Here is a 20,314-nt window from a genome sequence, read left to right as displayed (position 1 = left end):
TTTGGGGCCAACTCCACGTGTGTAAAGTTTAAGATACCAAATATGGTTTTGTTCATAATGAAGTGTGATGGAAATCTGTCACCTCCACAAAGTATCTACTGTTAGAAATAATATATGTAAAAAAATACATGTAAAAATATATGTTTAAAAAATTCACTGCTAGTAACTGACAAAAAAATAAGTGAATTTGGGAAATCATGGGAAAAATTACTTTAAAGCTTTCTTACTGTAGATCATTTCAATTACACTCTTGTGAAGTTTGCCACATCTGTATCTCTTTATTGCACTTTTAATATGAGGGAAGTTGAAATTCAGAATGTCAGCCAGGTCAGTAGGGTGTCCTTATGTATGAAATAAGCAGTGCATCTAACTGATAAGACACAAACAGTGTCCATCAGATGTACCCTCCTGAAAGAAACGCCTGGCTGCCTCCCTGGCAGTGGCAAGAACAGGTAGCCCTGGAGGCCTTTGTAGTAGCTCTGTCCATACTGCTGTAGGCATCTAGAATTAGCTGTGCGGGATCTCTTTCTGGAAAACTTCTGTCCCGTGGAATATGTAAGGAATTTTTCTGCTAAAATTTCAGGGACTCGTTCACTAGATGCCTGAAAGACTAGACGCCAGATGGATTGCATCCCAACATCTTGGTAGAACCTGGGGAGGCCACATCAAAGCAGCCCAAGCCTTGTGCTTCATGGATCAGCATCTGACCATTTTCTCATTTACTCCCGGTCTTCCTGTCCTCTCCATGCATTGTGCAGCATATTTTTGCTCTGCTTTTTAAAGGCATTATTGATACTGATTTTCATTTTCTCCTTGAAGTGGCTGCAAAATACACGGGTCCATCTGAGGAAAGTGTTCCTGGGTTGAAATAAGACCTGTTCTATTATTGTCCTTTTGATGGACACTAGCTTTCTTTCAAGAAGAGAAAAGATGACGATAACACAGGATTGTGTAAACAAGATCCCGTATCTGGGTTAACTTCTGTTTGGGGGCTGTTGGTGGAAGCAGGCCAAGCAGCACCCTGCTAACCACTCTGTATTGAAAGCCTGTGCCCAGTGAGGAGGGGAAAAAGAAAAGAAATTAAAAGAAACGATGTTTGGTATTTGCACACCATTTTCACAGGACTGTTGCAAGGAGGCAGAGCAGCCATTTCGACTCTCTCACAAGGCCACCCCTGCATCTGCTCAGCTATATATTTGCTAGAAAATGAAGTGCAGTTAAGAGACTACCAGTGCTTTACAGCTATTCTGTTTTCCTCATAGGTTTACGCATTGTTAATTTGGAAGCAAAGCTATTATACTTCAGATAGTATTATGGGTTTGATAAAGGACGGAACATGATAGATTAAAATACCCTCCTTTCAGGCATTGCAAATTGCGAAAGCAGTTGTATTTAGGCTCAGTGGGTCATTTATCTTCAAACTACACAGCTGACTCGGCACTTGGGTGGGTTGAGAAGTAAACGGTTTTGACATTTAGCAGCCCAAGGCTTCTTTTCTCCTTGAGAGACTTGCTTGTCAACTATGTTAGGTTTTGTCTGCTGCTACTCTTCTGAAGCAGATGGTAAAACCTCACCTCCTCTGGGTGGTTGGGACCCTTGCAGCATTTAGCAAGGCTAACCAATTGAATTGTAACTGATTGTGCCTGCAGGTATCGAGTAGCATATGATTTATGGTTATGGTGTTTTAAATATAGTCTGCGAAAGGTAGCAGAATGTAGCACCGAATGTATTCTGAAAAATTCAGGGAAAAAAACAATCACTCACAGAAAACCAAACAGAATAGTTCAGAATGAGATAAGCTCTATTCCATTACAAACAGCTCCATCATAAGCATTTTGTCTATTGTAGATGTGTTCCTGCATATATTTAGTCTGCATGTTTAGTCTTCGTTAAAGCTTGAAATTATTTAAACATAAGATTTGCACAGAACATAGCTCTTCGCTGTAATACGTGAATTTTAGGAAATGCAGACTCCAAAGCTGGAGTCTGTAGAGATCCTGAAGTGATAAGCCTGAAATAGCAGAGTACATTCAATGAGGTTATTGCGTCGGCACCTCAGCAAGCACTTCTGTTCAGTAAGGCATAAAGCCTGAGGGTAAAGTAATGACCATTGTGGGATCAGCAGTTCTATTTTTAGGCAGCTCTTTTCCAAACCTCATTCTCTTACAACACAAGATTTGCTAAATTGGAAATAATACATCCCAAACAATCTGAATAACTAGAGATCATGAGTATTCATGCTGCAACATAACAGCAATATATGTGCATCTTTCTTAAAAGAACATCTCTTAAAATGATGTGAAAATATGTTTATTTGTAATGAATGTCTCCAGATAAATGCTTAGCAAGGTATATCTTATTTTCAGCTGTTTAGTAATACTGTTTAATTATGCCCCTGCTGAAGCTGGGAAATGCTGTAGAGAAAAGTGATTAGGAGAAGCTGAGGATTTGCTGCAAGGTACTATTGTGAATACAATGAAAAAGCTGCCAGTCCCTCGATGAAGAGTGTTTAGTAGTATACAAGATCTAATCCAAGGTGTACCTTGCAAATGACATATTTAGTTGTCTATTCTACATTTCCTTTGCATTGGCAGAAGATAGCTGAGGTCTGCAACCTTACAAGAAGAATACAGTGAATGTTTTACTGAAAATAACACAGAGAACAAGTGTAGCTATTTTTAGTTCACAAGCCATCAGTGAATGTGTTGAAATATGTGTTCAGTTTTTCTGAACACTCTGATGAAATGTGCTTGTTAGGTAGTGAGCTTCTCAGGAGGGGAGCATGCTGTATGCGCTTGCATAGCGTACGACAGGCATTACCAGAAGGTAAAAATTTGTCTGCAATCGAGTACTTACTATATGTTATTCATGAGCGTCCACTATTAGCACCATGGGTTTAATCATCTATGTTATCTTACTGTTTCTCTTTCCTGCTGGGATAACCGAAGCTTCATAAATCTGAGATTTCTAAGAATTTTTTGGGAACACGGAGTTCTTTAACTGTATTTCGTGAAGTCTGCTACCAATTTAGAGTTATTCGTGAATATTTGCTCATAGTAACATTTGTGAATAAGCATGCAAACAAGTTTTAAGAAAACTGTATGGTTTGCAGGTGTAAGCAAAGCAAACTGAATATAATATCAACAGTATTTTTGGCAATACTTTCCCTTATTTTCTACATGTATTCTGCTTTGACAACCTGCTTAAACTTGTTTTGTTTTCCTGAGGGTAGAGAAAGCAGGCAAATGCACATACCTTGCTTAGCATGCTATTCGCACTCTCTGATCACATATACATACCTTGTGGGGGCACTTATATTTCATTGTTTGGAACAGACAGCAAAATCCTCACTTTTGAAAATGAGGTCTCAAAAATGGTAATGTACCACAAGCAGAGCATAGGAGAGAATAGAAAGGCAGCCTTTCCTCCCTTACCAGCCTTCCCCAAAAATTCTCTGTCCATCTGACCAGGCAAAAACTCCTCCCTGACCACAGCTTAGCACTCAGTTTGACCCTGAACGTGCGAGGAACGTGCTCCACCAGGTGACCAATTTCTTGCTACTGGAAGAAGAATAGATGCCTCCAGCCAAAATCTCATCTGCAGTTATGTTCTGCCGGCAGTGCTTTGCAGCAGGAACTGGCCTGTGATGCATATGCAGACCTGGAGTGCTCATAACAGTGATTGCAGTTCGTTTTTTGTTTTTGATCTTCCATGAATATTAGAGAAAACTCAGACAGAAAGATTCCCAAAGAACACACTGCATTACAGTGTCTTTCTAGCTGTGCTAAAGCTTAAATCACGTTGTATAAACAGAAGTCAGCTATTTATAGTGATCAAAGAAACATATTTTGTGGTTGCACCTAACCAAATGTTTTCTCTAAAAGGCAAACAGTTTGCCTGTTAAAGGACATGAACAGAGCCTGTTTAAATGAAACAGAACATACTTGCTTATATTTCTAGAGTGCTAAACAGCCCTTCCTGTGAAGTGCCATTTGAGAAATGAGATATTGAACTGTTCTTATCGTTCCTCCAAGTTGTTGGTTTCAGAGGAACATTACAAATGCCATTGCAAGAGATAATTTTAAAACTGCAAAATTATGAAGCAGCCCCACATCAGTATTTTAGAGAAGCTGAAACATCATTGAAACTTGGAATATGTCTGAATTTTCACCAGGTGGGGACATACAAGACTTCAGAGGTTCTTTTGTAGCATCCAACAGTGAAACATCTTGTAAGAGAATCACAGAATATTTTGAATTTAAGAAAGGGTCTTAAAGTGCTAGATTTATACAGGTCTCATGGGTGCTATGGGCCTCTGGAGGAGAGAGAATTTGTTATGTTGTGCCACTGTACTCTTCATCAAGGATGAGATAACACTATATATATTTTTAGGCACCAATTTAATGAACTGAATATACACATACAAACATGTAAAGCTCACCGGACCATGGAATTTCTTTTTATTCCTTCTGTTTCACTGGTTACGTTTCTCCTAAGTCCTGATTAGTTTCAAGGGATAAACAGCACCATAGTCAAATAATTTTTTCATTTCTTTCAGGAAGAAATTTCTTCCAGGAAGTTAAATTTTCATTACCACTTGTTGGCATTTCTGGGTTTGGGTTTTTTGCTTTTTTTACTCAGTTCAGTGAAGCTGGACCTAGTGCAAGCTTCCACAGACATGAAAAAAGGCTATGCTGAAGTCACAGAACACAGAGGTCATGGGTATGCTGCCCTTGGTATGGTCTTGCCTGTGATGTCAAACCCTCAAGGCTTTTGAGGTACACGAGTCATGTTTTTCCTGCAGGTGGTGGTACAGGTGGCTGCTGTATGTCCATTGTTCCATAACCATCTTCACCTTGACCCATAACTATAGTATATCCCGCATGCAGCCTTTCTGCCTCCCTGGTAGTGGGTGCCCACATCAGCGTGCTGTAAGATCCAAGCCTGAGCTAAGCCCTCTTTGCTGCTCGTGGCTGCCCTCATGCTGCTCATGGCTCTGGGGCAGATTAGAATAAATGAGCACTCTTGTGGCCATCATCACCCCATGGGATGGGGCAAGGCTGGGCGGAGCTTGAGCTCTACGTCTTCCTCAGGGATGGAGAGGGAGGGGATGTCCTGCTGTGATCTGCTGCTCTTAACCTCTTGCAAATATAATTGCAAAAATTTGACTTGTTCCAGTCTTTCCTTCACTGAGCTGTGGTTTCGGCAGTTTAAGAAAAGTACCCACTGCATTCATGGAGAGCAGAGTAGGGTGGCTGTGATACTTAGAAGAGGTGTTCAGAAAGGATAATGGACACTTCTTCTAGTGCTAGATGATGATCCACAGGCAAAAACAAACAACAATCAAAAACTCCTATTCATTTCAGGAGGGAGAGAAACATGTCCCAGGCTAACAGGCAAAATGGTTCTTACAAGCAGAATTTGACCATTGAAACTAAAACTAACCTCATTTTATATGAATCAGACCATTTAGGAAATTATTCCTGCTAACTGTGTTTCCTACATATGTTATGCCAGAGTACAATCTACGAGAAAGAAATAACACTTTTATTAATTGCGAGGAATTCTGCAATCAGATAGTGCATTATGTAATAGTTACAATGTTAAGTGCTAAAGCACATCGCTTCTTACGGCTTCTATAAATCATCTAGAGATTTATTTTTTTTTCTCCTTCATCTCCTAAAATACCTTTTAAACTTGCAGTTAAACTATCTGTGTGGTCTATCTCTTTCTTTTGTGTTACTCTCTCCTATCATGTTTTCCTTTTTCTCTGTTTCACCGGTGCAGGTTCATGCTGTTTGCCACTCCTGCTCGGATGCTTGGTTTGACAAAACAGACTTGTTTCAGTGTAAGTTAAAGGGCTTGACAGGGCTCTGTAAAGTCTTCTGGAGGATACTCTGACCAAAGTGTCTATTTTAGTGTGACAACTGAGTAATACAGGTATGTGCATTTTAATTGGAGTGCACATTTTTAATTTATAGAATATGAACAAATAGATATTACTATCCTTAAGAATAGCAGCACATCGGAGTTATTACGCTCATGAGGGTAAAAATTTTGTCCCTTTAAAGTATTTCAGAGTTTGAGTCTGACTGGTACCTAATTAATGCAAAGCATAGACTCAAAATCAAGATACAGTGAAGAAATAGCAGAACCATTTTGTGCTTCGTACTTAAAAAGAAACCAGGTGGATCATGCAGACATGGTGTTTCTCTGGGACACAGCGCTGTTCACAGCAGGAGTCTGGAGATGGTCTGTTCCTCACACTTGTGAGGAAGATAGATTTATGTTTAGCTACGGTAGTTCACTCTCGTATTACCTGACTCTGCCATTTAGATACAAATCACAGAAAACAAAGTTAAAAGGGACTACAAGACCTCGTTTTCACGAGCAAGGCAGTGTCTGTTGTTTTCCTGAAAGGACTCTTGCCCCTTTTTCTCCCATCCCCCAGTAAAAGAGAGACAACAGCATCATCTCAGGAATCTGTTTCGTTAATTAGCTATGCAAACCATGGAAAAATTTTCTTGGTGTCAAACCTAGATGTTCCTTGCCGCACTTGAAGCCAGTGCTTATTTGGTTTATTTGTAACTTATTCTTCTTTTTACAGCTACCTTTTATTCTTTTGAAAACTGTTACCTTGCTAATAAAGCCATGGCAGATAAGGGAGGTACTGTAAAGTATTGTCCACACACAGACAGGATGACTAAGGAAGAGAGAGAAAGGACAAGCAGAATACAAAGGGGAGCTCTTGTGATACATGTAGCCAGTTTATATCTTTAAACCTTTTCTTGATAGAAGCGGTATGTGCTAGTACATGACAGCTGCTCTAGGTTGGCAGCGGGTTTATCTGAAGGGTCTGGACAGGTACTGCAAGGAGCTGGCAGATTATACTTAGCATTCTGCTCGAAGGAATCACTTTTTAAAAGCAAGCTGCTTCTCTGTTCTTGAGCTTGGTGGTAGGGAACAAACAGCATAAACATTTAGGATTAGGGTTAGGTCTAGGATTAGGGTTTGCCTTGGAATGCCAGGAAAGACGAACTGCAGTTACCGCTGGGTTTCCATAAGTTTTCTTCCCTAATATTACAGCTGGTTCTGCAAGGGGAAAGAGAAACATGATACCATTTTTTTGGGCAAGGGCAAGAGCTCTTGATTAGGGATACAGTAATGACTGGAAATAAAGGGAAGACTGAACTGTAGTGTAGTTAGGTTTGCAAACCTGTTTTAAAGTACCTTAAACTTGATGGACTTGATTTATTTCTCTAGAATTAAGTCCAATACTGTAGTTCTAATCCTAGATCAGGATATAAAATTCCAGGATACCGCTTTCAAAGTTAATGATGTGTGTAGCAATCTTTTGCTCTAGAGTTAATTACTTCCAGTTAAGGTTACAATAAAGGTACACAAATCAAGAGGGTGCTGAGCTGTAATTATTGCTGTGTTTGGAAAAGCTTAGAAGGTAGTGGCACTCTTTGGCCACTTGTATTTCCAAAAATAAAGCCTATTCTTGAACACAAATCCTTGGCTTTGCATGAGAAAAGAGACCGCAACATGGTACTTCCCCAGTGTCCTAAAGCAATCAGTCTGACAGGGCCAATCTAAAGATCAGTTAACGCAGCTAAACCCAGCACTGATTACAGTTAGGCCTTCCTGCATTTCTGAGTCCTAACCCTGACTTTAGCCATGAATTTATACTGGGACAAGTGATGGCCACTGCATGAAGTTCAACATAGAATCCTAGCTCTTTACATTTGCATACATTATGCTGGAGATAAAAACTCTGAGCAGCCTCTTATTGTGGGACTTAGACACATTAATTGATTTAGGCTCATGTCTGGTTCCTTTACAACCTAGGGGAACATAATAAATTCTGGATATTTCCAGGTATTTTGCTTGGATTCCAACATGTATACAAGATTAGGTTTCCAATGGTACAGCCATGCAGCAAATAATTTAATCTCAGTTTGTTCCCCTAGATCAAATTTGACCTGCTGCTTTATTTGACCACCAGAACGTTTTTCCTTGCACTTTCTACCCCTATATCCTATGCCTGATGTTAAGATAAAACTCAGTGCATTCATCAGGCACCTAATGCAAACAGCAGTAGAACTAGGTTAGCAATATTTTTCAAATCACAGGCTGACTACTGTTCAGTTTTCTCTGTTTGTATGAACTTATTTCAAACCCTAATCCAAATAATTTACTTTACATTGGGCTGCAAGAGGTAGATGTTCACTATGCTTTTATAGACCCTAACAGAGCCAAAGCTAAAGATAAGGTGAAAAACCTATTTATACTAAGAATTAACTGCAGATTTTCCTCTCTGAAATTCTAAACCTGAGGCTCTGATCCCAGTCCTCTGCTGGACAGCAATGGATTGACGCTACTGTCAGCCTTCTTAGCTCCTAACAAGACCACTCCTAAAAATAAGGTGCTGAACCTGTAGAAACACAGTGGGTGAGCCCTCCATTGAATTCCAAAGCTTAATTATAATCTCCAGGTTTGCCTCTTTTAGGGTTATGGATTGTTCATATAGGATCTTGAGACTATATGAAGCTTTGCAGCCTAAACCAGCAGACTTTACAGTAGAAAATGTAACATATTTTGAAGGTCCGAATCAGAGAGTCTGTAACAGCAGGTTGGCCAGAATCTCCTGAGTTTATATACCCTAAACTTAACATAAGCTGAAACTCCAGTTTGTTAGAGACCAAAGTTCAGCATGTTCATTTAAGCCCCAATGGAACCAGACACAAAGTCAGGTTACCATAGCCCTTCTGATCTCAGTATTGCCCACAACTCTTAACTCCCAAGCACCTACCTAGCCCTACTTTGCACATTAAAGAATATGGCATTGCTAGCTAAAACTCAGCATTTTCCCCTAGTTCTCTGAGGAATTACCTCTGTTTCTAGGCTGGTAAACCTGCTTAAAGTTAGCTCCTTTATTAACTCTAGTTCACATGCCTATTTTGATACTCAAACCTTAACCCTCATACTAACCTCAGCCCCAGTCTTATATTTGACTGCAGGGCACTGACCAAAACTCAGCATGTTCCTTCTAATCCTGTCATAAATATAGGTCAGCTAACTTTTCCCAAATCACTATTAAGCGTGGATCATGAGGCCCCCTCTGTTCAAACTCCGAACTCTATTTCCAACCCTACTTTCCACTATAGACTCCAGCCAGGAATCTTTCTTCTCTAAAAATGTTAGTTTCAGAACCCAGAAATAAATGCTGTATACTAAACCCTTATTCTGTTTCCGCTCCTATACAAAGGCTCTTCACGCACTTCATGATCAAGATATTCCTCTGGTCCCTTGAAAACTAGTCTGCGCTTTGTGGATCACTATTTGGACTTGTGCCTATTTGCATTCAGATCTGAAGTAATTGTGCTCCCCGTTAAGCAGAGAGGAGGAGCAGCAGTCCCAGGCAGTGAGAGCTGCAGAGCTATGTGCCCTTTGACTGCATCCAATGCTTGAGGCCAGTGGTCAAAGTGGACAAAGATGTCAGATTGACATCTTTATTTCTGCTAGTAAATTTGCACCTGAGGGTTTCGTTTAATTGTATGGAGCATTTCTGCACGCATAGCAGGGGAGATAATGATAAGCCTGTGCTAGAAAAATAAAAGCATTTTTAAGAACAGGGAGTCCCTTTGAAAACTTTCCCTCCATGCTTAAAACAGATCATGCTCAAAAACAGACCCAAAAGATAATAAGAGCTTAAACTATGGTATGGTTCTCTACATAGAACACAATTATCAAACCAGTAAACAGAGAAGGCTTTTTGCAAAGCAATACTAATTTCTCTCTGATTTTGATTCTTAATAGAAAAAAGGTAACCTGTATGTGTACTGGCCAAGATGGGGTTAATTTTCTTCATCCAGCCCACGTTGTACTGGATTTTGGATTTGTGGCTAAAATGGTGTTGATAACACAGCAATATTTTGGCTACTGCTGAACAGTGCTTGCACAGCATCAAGGCTGTCTCTTTTTACCACTCTGCACTCCTTCCCTCCCTCACCCCAAGAAAGTAGGCTGGAGGTGGGCAAGAAGCTGAGAGAGGACATGGTCAGGAGCTTTTACCCAAATTGGCCAAAGGGTTAATCTATACCATACAGCACCATGAACAGCAATAAAACTGAGGTAGAGGAAGAAAGGAGGCAGTTGCCTTCCAACAAGGCCATTTCTGTACTGTCATTTCAAATTACGCTGGTAGACCTACAGTTCGGTTTGCCTGTATTTCATAAACGTCTTAATAAATGCATGGGTAGTCTGTCCCTGGCATTAGCATCTTTTGCAAAACATATATCCTAGCGTGAATATTTCTATCGAAAGTTATCTGGCAGCTGGATGATTCTTGCAGTCCAGGAGGCTAAGCCATGAGGAGCATAAAGTATAGCTGGTTTTCATAGTAAAACTTGGTACAGATTCTTAGTCACTGGATCTGCTTTTCATATGTATTTAATTAAATATTTGTCTTTTAGGGCTGCAGATAAAGTTCTACTGGATTAACGTCCAGAGCTATGCAAAAACCAAATGTGTGGGTATTATATATGCATATAGCTCAGGATCTCAGCTGGAAGAATTTAGAATTAGACTCATTCCACAATGTTTCAATGACATTCATTCCTAATGACAGTGAAACTGAGAAAGAGAAACTGATGGATAGCAACCACAAGGATCAAAAATATTATTAATACTTCATTATTTTTCATTTCAGCATTCAGTGCTTTATCACTAAGCCTCCCTCTTTTCTTCCTTCCTCACCCCACTTAGGCTAGTTGATAAACAAAGATGAGGAATTTTAATGGCATCTACCTTGTCTTATTATTCCAGTCAAACTCTGCTTTCTGTTAAGTCATTAATACAACAGATACATGATTGGTTTCATACCTTCACATAATAACCAAAGAATGATTTCGTAACAAACTCTACAGAATGAGTTATTAGTACACTTATGACTCAATCTTGACATTTAACATTATTACTTGTTAAAGAATGAATGCTTCTGGATAGGTTTTCTAATTTCTCAGGAATAGATGGCTAGGCTAGGCTATGTTATAATTTTACACTGAATCTTATAAAACTGTTCAGCAATTGTGTTCATAAGATTGCAGCTCTGAACTCACTTTTTGCATGGTAGTGAAGGCTCCATAAAATTTGCAAAATTGCCAACCTTGTAATTACGAACATTTCAACACAGAAACAAAACAAAAGGTAGCATTTACAGATAACCTCACTGTATCACTGAAATATGCAGGAGGATTTCCAGTTCCAAAAGCTTTTATTTTATCTTTAAATTCAACTAATCATTTAAATTATGCCTCCAGGCAAGGAAGTTTGCAAACTGTCAAAGACAGAATAACATCATCACAGCTACAATAAAACATAATCAGGTAGTGAGAGGACAGTGGTGTTCCGGAAAATATTAATACTTGCTAATGAAGGAACTGTTGCACGATTTCAAGCTTGGTAGAAGTAGTGTAAAATTAGCTTGGCCTCATATTGGAAGTGCTGCAATCATGAAAGCATTATATGTTTATCTTTGGCTCATCATTTGTCAAAGAAAAACAACATACCCTTCCCTGAGCTTTGTTTGGGTGAAAGACATTCCTGTGCTATGACATTGCTATCAATGTCACAACTAAACACCAGCTGCAGTTTTCAGCATACAGCTCTACATTTAAACATGCAGCCGACATTGAGACATGCTTTCATGGCTCAGTCTTTCCACCTGAATAGACTACTTATATGAGCTTTTGTATAAACGAGAAATTGATTGCTATAAAAGACTTTGCTAATACATAACAAAGCATCAACATGCTTTGATTTGAACAACTGGTTAGAGAAGGGCCAATTCCACTCAAAACACAGATTACCAGCAGATTAAATGAAATAAACTGTGACAACCACATACAACGTTTCAGTTTGGTCCTGGGTCACTACCCCAGATACCTACCACACCTGATGTCAGTCAGATGACAGCAAGAAATAACATAGTTCAAAATGAAGCTGAAGCAGGTGCTCTCTCTTTGTGGGTAGTAGCTACCATGACCCTCATCTCCTCAACAGTTCTGCAGAGAACATGAGCGTGGGCGGGTTACATGCACACAGAATGTATCAACACCCATTTGGCCAGGGGTACAAAAATAGTTTCAGGAACACTGAAGCTAGCACCAAATGTCTGGCTTCTAATCTTCATACATCAAACCATCATCTCTGCTTAGAAAAGCTGCAATGTTGTGAAAATACAAGCATGTGGTACTTTTTTGCGCGCATCAAGACTTCCAAAATCTATAGAGAGGCCAACTCTGAGGCAATACTTTGAACTATTTAGGGAGAGCGTGCTAGCCCAACAAGAAAACATCATCACAGACCTGGCAAAATAAACCCTGGAGGATATAAGTCACTGTGGTTTGTGAATTGCCCTAAACTGCATCAAACCATGACATAGGCACTGCAGTCACCTACTATGCCAATGGAAAATGAAAAACAAGTTCAAGAGAACACTGATACAAAAGACTCTGTAAGTAAACCAAAGCTCCTAAAACCATCTGTGCTTAATTCTATCAAAAAGTAAACTGCAAATCCGCTTGCTTGCCATATTTCTTCTAATAAACATATCCTGCTGCCATATTTCTCATAATAAGCATATCCTTTAACTTTCATTTTTCTTGTACAGTGTTAACTGTGTATTAAATGCGGATTAGGAAGAAAAATGACAAAGTTTCATACCACTACTCACTGTGTGCTCTCCTCTAGTTCATCTATTCATGCCTGCATATAAAAGAGAGCAAACCAACAGATAAGTAAGCATTAACAAGACCAGAAAAAGTACTCAATTGGTATCTCTTCAAATGTTGGTAATGAGAACTTACATGGATGGTAACTTGATGACTATCTCTTCTAAAATGCAAATTAATTCTGTTTTTAGAGAAGTGAAAGACATTCTTTGAAAGGCTGACTTTGAACTCAGATCCAGAGAAAGTAGGCAACCTGTGAGATTCTGCAGGCCTATTGGTTGTAAGACACCTGCTCTCCAATCTTTTATTTCTGACCTTATCCTGTGTAGAAATCACGATCCATGCTGGGTTGCCTTATTTTGTAAGTTGCACGCACAGGAACTGGAACACTACCAGCATTTTACAAGTTAAAATTTGAAATAGAGTTTACAAAAGACAGTGGAAAACTGTACCCAAAGTTATGACATGCAGATCACCAAGGAGGTTCAAAGTAACTGACCGTAAAATTTTCTGATATTTTGGCATAAAGGAGTGAATTTTTCTGGGGAATTTTCCTGCAAGTGCATACATTTCTTGGAGCAGAACCCACTTCCAGTTGCTCACAGAAATGTATATCACCTGCTTTCAGTCAATTGACTTATATTTTCCTCTTTTTCTGAGGCAGGTCTATGTGCTTCATGAATTGCACGGAGAAGTAACCTCTGCTATTGCCCTTACAGAATGCTAGGAAAAATTTGTTTTGACATATGGAAAGATCTCTTCATTATGTATTCATCATTAATCATCTTCTCTCTTTGTGTGAAATTTCTTACTAAGCTCATCGCAAGTATGCATTCAAAACATGCCTGTTGCACTGACTTAATTTTTCTATCTTCTGTAGTAAAGTTCAAGTGCCCAAGATATTTAGCTTGCTTTTAAATTTTAACAAATGCTTTTTATATTTGCTTCTTATTTTTTCCCAGATTTACAGACTTTTGTCACTTTTTTGATACAACTGACAAATTGAAGAAATCATGAAGGTCCTATTTTTTTTTTAGAAATAAAACAAGCCACTCATGAAAGCTGTGAGGCAAAAATACACTTAAATTTGAATCCTGGCTTCACAAGCACAACCAGTGAAACTGATACAAACCCAAACCCACTGGTATTCAAAGACTTCATTGGGAATTGCATCTTTTATGCTTGTCTTCATTTTTTTTTCTTTTTTTCTGGATCATAGCATTGTAGATGGAATAATTCACAGTGATCATGCTCCTGTCAGAGCTGTAACCAGTTTGCAAATGCTTATAGTTAGGCTGGGCTCATTGTGATGAAATGTCAAGCAAATCTCAACAATAGTTCTCACAGTGGAGAAACGTCTCTCACCCAAGCTTTTAGGCAAATACTCTTTGTCTTTCTTGAATCTTCATTGCGTAAAAGCCCATGTCATTTTGAAGCTTGTTCTGCAATGTGTCAGCTTGTTTAAAGAGTTTATTCTTTGAGCTCTGCATCGGGTGAAAATTTGCTTGCATCTGTAGAAACGTAAAACCAAAGTAACCGACCATTTTTTTCACAGCTTTTGCTGAGCTTAATTGGAAAATGCTGTCATTTGCTTAATTGGAAATCGTAATGTAAAATTTACAAAGGCAATGCAAAGCAATTAAGCACAAAATCACCACGTTAAAATGCTAGCTTGTAGGTGTATTGTTAGCTGCCCCACTACCATGGAAATTAATGTAAAAATCCTAATGTTCTGCTTTGGGGTGGAGCAGGGCCAGCTTTCTGTTCAGTGGGGCAGGCTCTTGCTCACACTTGTTGCTGTGGCAACCAGGGTCAGCTGACCCGGGTGTTCACACCATGGAGGGGTTGCACCTGTGGGGAGGTGTGCACAGGTCAGGTGACCCCAACTGACCAATAGGGTGTTCCATCCCACCTGCCATTGCTCAGCAGAAAAGCTGAGGGATCAAAAGGGTCAGGTTGGCTTTTCTCCAATGGCCTGCTTCTCCAATGACTGGTGTCTGAGGAGGATCCCGTCAGCTTATCCGGCTTTGATCCTGGTCAGCGTGTTCCAGTTCCCGTTTGTCACTGAGTCCAGTCTGGAACTTTCACAGTGCCTGCCAGTGACATCTCCCTGGGAGCTTGATAGGGTTTTGTGTCCATTTGTATATATATTGTATCTATTTCATTAATTCTATTCCTATTATTTTTATTTTATTATTAATATTGCATTAAAGTAGTTTATTTTTTTCTAAACTCATATCTCTCTTCATCTCCCTTCTTCCTATCCTTGGAGCGAGAGGTGTGGGAGAGCATCTGTCGTCTTGTCATTGGCCAACCCTGCCCAAACTATGACATCTAAATACAAAGATAGCTAATGTTCTACTTAATTAGTATTTAAATTAACTCTGTTGGCCAAAATCAATTATCACTTAAGCCATTTTAGGTGAAAATAGAAGGAAAACTTGAATTGCACAGTACACGTTTAGCAGGTCAACATTCAACTCTGTCGGTCCCTAAATATCATGCCACAAACAGTTTGTTTAAAATTTAGAATGTCTTCCATTGTCTTCTCTCCAGTTCTCCTTTCATATTCTCTCTGTCACTCAGCACAGTGATACATGTTTGATTTGTCTGTGCCTCTCTCAAAAGAAATTCTTTTTCATCACATGCTTCTCACATAACTCTTTTCCAGACTTAAATTTGCAAATTGCTTCACCAGCCCTGAAAGTCCCCTCAATTTGGTTGAATCAAATTGAGAAATTTGGTTGAATCATTTACAAGAAAAATGAAATACAAACGGGAAAAGGACTTTCCAAATTTTCAATGTCAGATGCCAGCTTGTTCTGCTTCAGAAAACGTGTTTCTTCTAAATGTGTAACAGGGGTTCTGGTGGAACTGCATGTTAACTTTTGATGTGTGATGTCATTTTTATACTTCATATTTCTTTTGTTTTTCAACTTCTGCTCTCATACAATTTTTATGAAATGGTTCACAGAACTCCTTGAAAGCTAGTTCTTCTGCTGCTTCCCTGAAATCTTAGCTGTATATCCCAGTAACTAGTAGTATTTCAATCACAACATCAGACTACTGTTAAACCCAATCCTGTGTAATTCATATTGTCCTAGGTACTACATGAAACAAAATGTTTTTGGGGCAATAATAGAGGTTTTGATAGAAAGTTTTGCTTTCCATCTTTTTCCATTTATAGAGAACCAAATTCCACCAGAGTTCATTAGTGAACCATTACTGTAAATGCTTACACAGAGTAACAGAAGAAAAATCTCCTCCTCGTTGAACAGAAAGACTAACAGCAGCCTAAATAGGAGAGCCAAGTATGCAATTATTTACCAACGCAAAATGTACATCTGTGAAGAAAATAACAATATAAAACTTGTCTTTTTGTGCTATGATGAAGGCCTGGATTACTCACAAATCCTTGCTTAGCAGAAGGTCCTTCTCTGGAGGCCCATATCTGTTGGCTACAGACAGCAAGCTGGCTGCCTCCGAAATTCTGCTAGTCTCAAATAAAAGCATTTAAAGAAACTGTGCACTTTGGTGTTAAATAAGTAGAGCCCGGCAGATATCTCGGGATGAAGGTATTAGATGAACAAAAGAAAAATGGGCACATCTACATGACATTGTATACCAAACAACAGAAGTTTTTGGCAATTGTCTAACTACAATGCTAGCCAGACCCAAAAGCACAATAGCAGGAGAATATTAGCTGTAGACTATAATTTAATGCAGAAGCTCAGTAATTTTCCACAAACCTTCCACAAATATAAGTCGAATTAGATTTATTTACATCATTACAGGAGACTTGCATTTATTTCAAGGATACCTTTTTTAGTGTAGGAAAGAATGAAATCTGGCCAAAGCTGAAAGACTACTTTCCTTTAATGGTGCAAAGCACTGAGAAATCACATATTTACAACGGTAATCTGAAAATGAAAATTCCCCATAAGTCCAAAATAATTAATGAGAGGATACTGTTGTTAGACAATGAGGAGACTGGCATATGGGAACCAGGTTACTGTAATCCACATGGCTGAATCTACTGCAGGTCTAAAAGACTTAGTGTCATTTAAGATATTTAAGAAAAAATACAATGATTTATTCTACCTAAAGGTATGATTAACTGTAAATACTCCTCTCTGTAGCTATTTGTCCCCATGAAAAGTAATTGTCTAGGGGAACTCTTGATGACAGAAGACAGCAGATGTTAATTTCATAACATTTTATATTTACTGTGCATAGGAAACACACATTTACTGGCAATTCAGTGTAGTTGTTCTTAAGATTTCTGTCCAAAAATCGACATCATGATGGTAATCGTTCTTGGGTTTTTGCATGATTTCATTTCTGACTTTCTCTACTAAAGGCTGGGGACTGGGTTATTATTGTGCTTTAGGATTGGACAAGAAAGTAGGACTCGGCTTTTGTCTTAAAATGATTCCCTGCTTTCCTGAGAAGAAGCCAAAATGATGAGGCTCATTTGAACTGCTTGTCATATTGATTCAATTATCACTTCCTGGGCCATGCTGTGGGCTGAACAATGGAGCTACACAGCTTTGATTTTCACCAGCTCAGCTGGCTGAATATTTTCGGTGATTTTAGCACTGTGATGAACAAGCCCCCAAGTAAATTGAAGTGTTGTTCTAGCTCTCCTAGGAACGTTCTTCTGCCCAGAACCATTGCAGTATGTTGTGCAAAAGCTTTGTCCTTTCTTATGACATCTGGAGATTCCCAAATGCTGACTAAACTGGCAGCTGCCTACATACAGCAGATGTAAAATCTTTCTATACTACTCTAGCAGGAAAAGGAAATTTAACTGGAACCAAGAATTTTATGGCTTTTATTTGTTTGTTCTTGCAAATATTGACTGGATGGTTCAGCTCAGGTCGTGCTTTGGAAAACAAACAAAACTTCCTGGGTTATATTCAGGCCGCATTTGTACTTCAGATATTTTGAATTGATGTTTTTCTGTCCCTTGGGCCAGATTATCTGACCACTTTGCAAGAAAACAGCCAATTTTGGCTGGCCTTGTTGATATGAAGATTAGCCCAGAAAAGTTGTTCATTTTCTTTCCTTTGGCTGGGTACAACTGGCTTATCTGTATACCTGATAAAGATGGGAAGCAGAAGGGAGCTCTAATAGACTATGTTAGGGTATTAAGAAACTATTCCAAACTAGAGCAGCCCTAAGGCTGCCCTAGATAATGTTCAGGCCAGCATTAAGCAGCAAACTAAACTACATGCAATCTACATATATATGCATACAATGTACATGCAATATAGCATGCAATATGGCAATATACAGTGCAATATAGCATAATATAAGTGATCATTAATTTCTTTTGCAACAAGTGGATTTAGGTTCAGGAGATAATCTGACCCAGTGCACTGTACATTATAGGAGTCAACCATGGGATGAATGCTGCTGGGTAATCTTAGGACTTCAAGCCCTTTATCTTTTGTGTCTTTGATGTCTGGCTTTTACATTGAATTGCTGCAATGTCAGGGGGTTGGATTTTCTCTGATAGATCTGATTTTGCAGTCAAATAGTCTGCCCTTATTTCATCACTTTTAAAAATGAGAAACTCTATTGGTCTTAATTTGCAGATGGTAATCAGCTTCTAAACAGTCCCACCACATTATAAAAATCTGCTGAGGAATTGGCATCTTGGTCAAGTGATAATGAATATGTTGAATTAACAGATGAGGAGTCTGGCAGTAACCTTGCTGACCTGTCCCTGTCCAACTTGTTCCTCTGATCCTTCCCTATCCTTTTATATACTTAGTAAACTCATCGTGCCACTTTTGCCTTATTTTAACTCTCTCTTTCTCTCCCCTCCACCCCTCTTTTTTGTTATCTAGTTGGAACATCTGTTTTCATGTTTCCTGTCTTTTCAAATTGTCTTCTGTGTCTTAAGTGTAATAGCAAATAGGTTACTGGCAAGAGGAAAACGCCCAAACCCTGGAACTTACCCAGCTGTGCACTGCCTTTAGGAAAGATTGACTTTGACATTGGTAGCTTAGGCTAACCAAATCTTTATAAATGGTATGTGAATATTTTACAACTGTAGCTTTAAATTTCCACTTTGAAATATTCATTGCAATGGATTACTCTCCTCCATATGAAATTCTCTGGAGCAGCCCTTCACGTTTTCAAGTTGTACTTTAGTTATACTACATTGGAATTAGCAATACTTTTATTTCCCCGTGGTAACAGTTTTTAGATATTCAATAACCTTAAGAGGAAATGATTATAGGAAAATTATATAAGCAGGTACCCTTGAGAGCTTAAAATGATTGGGATGATTAGAATGGAAAGAATGTCTCTATAAGAAACCTGAAAAGAATAGCCAATACTGATAAGGGCTTTCTGCATCATTTATTTTAATTTAATCTTATGAAGAGATTTCTTTAACAGTTAACATAATTAAAAGACTAAGCCACTCATCATGAGTTTTGTGTTTATTTTTCTTCTGGTGATAAATATATATACATATGTATATAAAAGTGATTATAAAAGTGCAAACCAAAGCAGCCTACTACGGTATTTGTCTTCATAGTTCCCTCCTTGTCTGTTCCATGACTTTCTGAGCTAGAAGAACAATGAACTTGGACTCTGCTGTCATGTGTACAAGTTAGCAGTCATTGAAAAACAGCTAAAACTTCTGAAATCAGAAGTCTTAAATGTGAATATTCTGAAGGACTTTAAGAAACCTTCCAACTACAGTGTTTACATTTATCTTGCTTTTTTTGTAAGTGTTCTGATAAATTAATCCAGTTTCAGGAAAATTTACCAGAGCAGTGACTTCTATGGGAGAATTACAAAATATTTTTTAAAAGGGAAGTTTATTCTTAATGACTGTAAATATTCATGCCTGACTAAGATTAATATACTCATACAGGAATGGGGCAGAATCATACCATGTGATCGATATGCTGAATCATCTCAGGTTTGAGTATCCCATGGTGATTGTTTGTATAATTATATAAAATACTGACTTAGGTCTGTTTAAAATACTAAGTGAATCATTTCTAATGCAGTTTGAGGAACACTTGTAGTTTACTTGAGTTTGTCAATTTTATTACTAAAGTTTGCTTCCTGCATGGCAGAACTTTCCTTAGGAAAAACCACATTGGGATAGACCAGGGACCTTTTTGTCAATAAGCAAGAATCTGGAACAAGAAATATTTGCCTACTTATATTCTCAAGAATACATTGTGAACACTGTCCTGGAATCATAGGGCAATACAAGTGGGAAAAGACTTCAGGAGGTCTCTTGCCCAACCTCCTGCTCAGAGCTGGGCCAGCTCAGAGATCAGATCACATTTTTCCAGGGCTTTGTCCAGCCTGGTATTGAAAACTTCCAGGGGAATAGGCAGCACAATCTCTCTAGGCACTCTGTTCCACTGCTCAGTGCTCTTCGTGACCATTCTTTTTTTTTTTTTTCTCTGTTATATCCAGTCTGAATAGCTCTCTGAAGTCTCTCATCTTATGCCCATTGCCACTCAGCCTGCCACTACGCACAACTCTACATACAACTGTGAAGAACCTGACTGTCTTCTCAATCGCTTCCCCTTAGGCCC

Source organism: Larus michahellis, chromosome 2 (genome assembly GCF_964199755.1).
Source record: "Larus michahellis chromosome 2, bLarMic1.1, whole genome shotgun sequence".
NCBI lineage: Eukaryota > Metazoa > Chordata > Aves > Charadriiformes > Laridae > Larus > Larus michahellis.
This window is presented reverse-complemented; position numbering follows the sequence as displayed.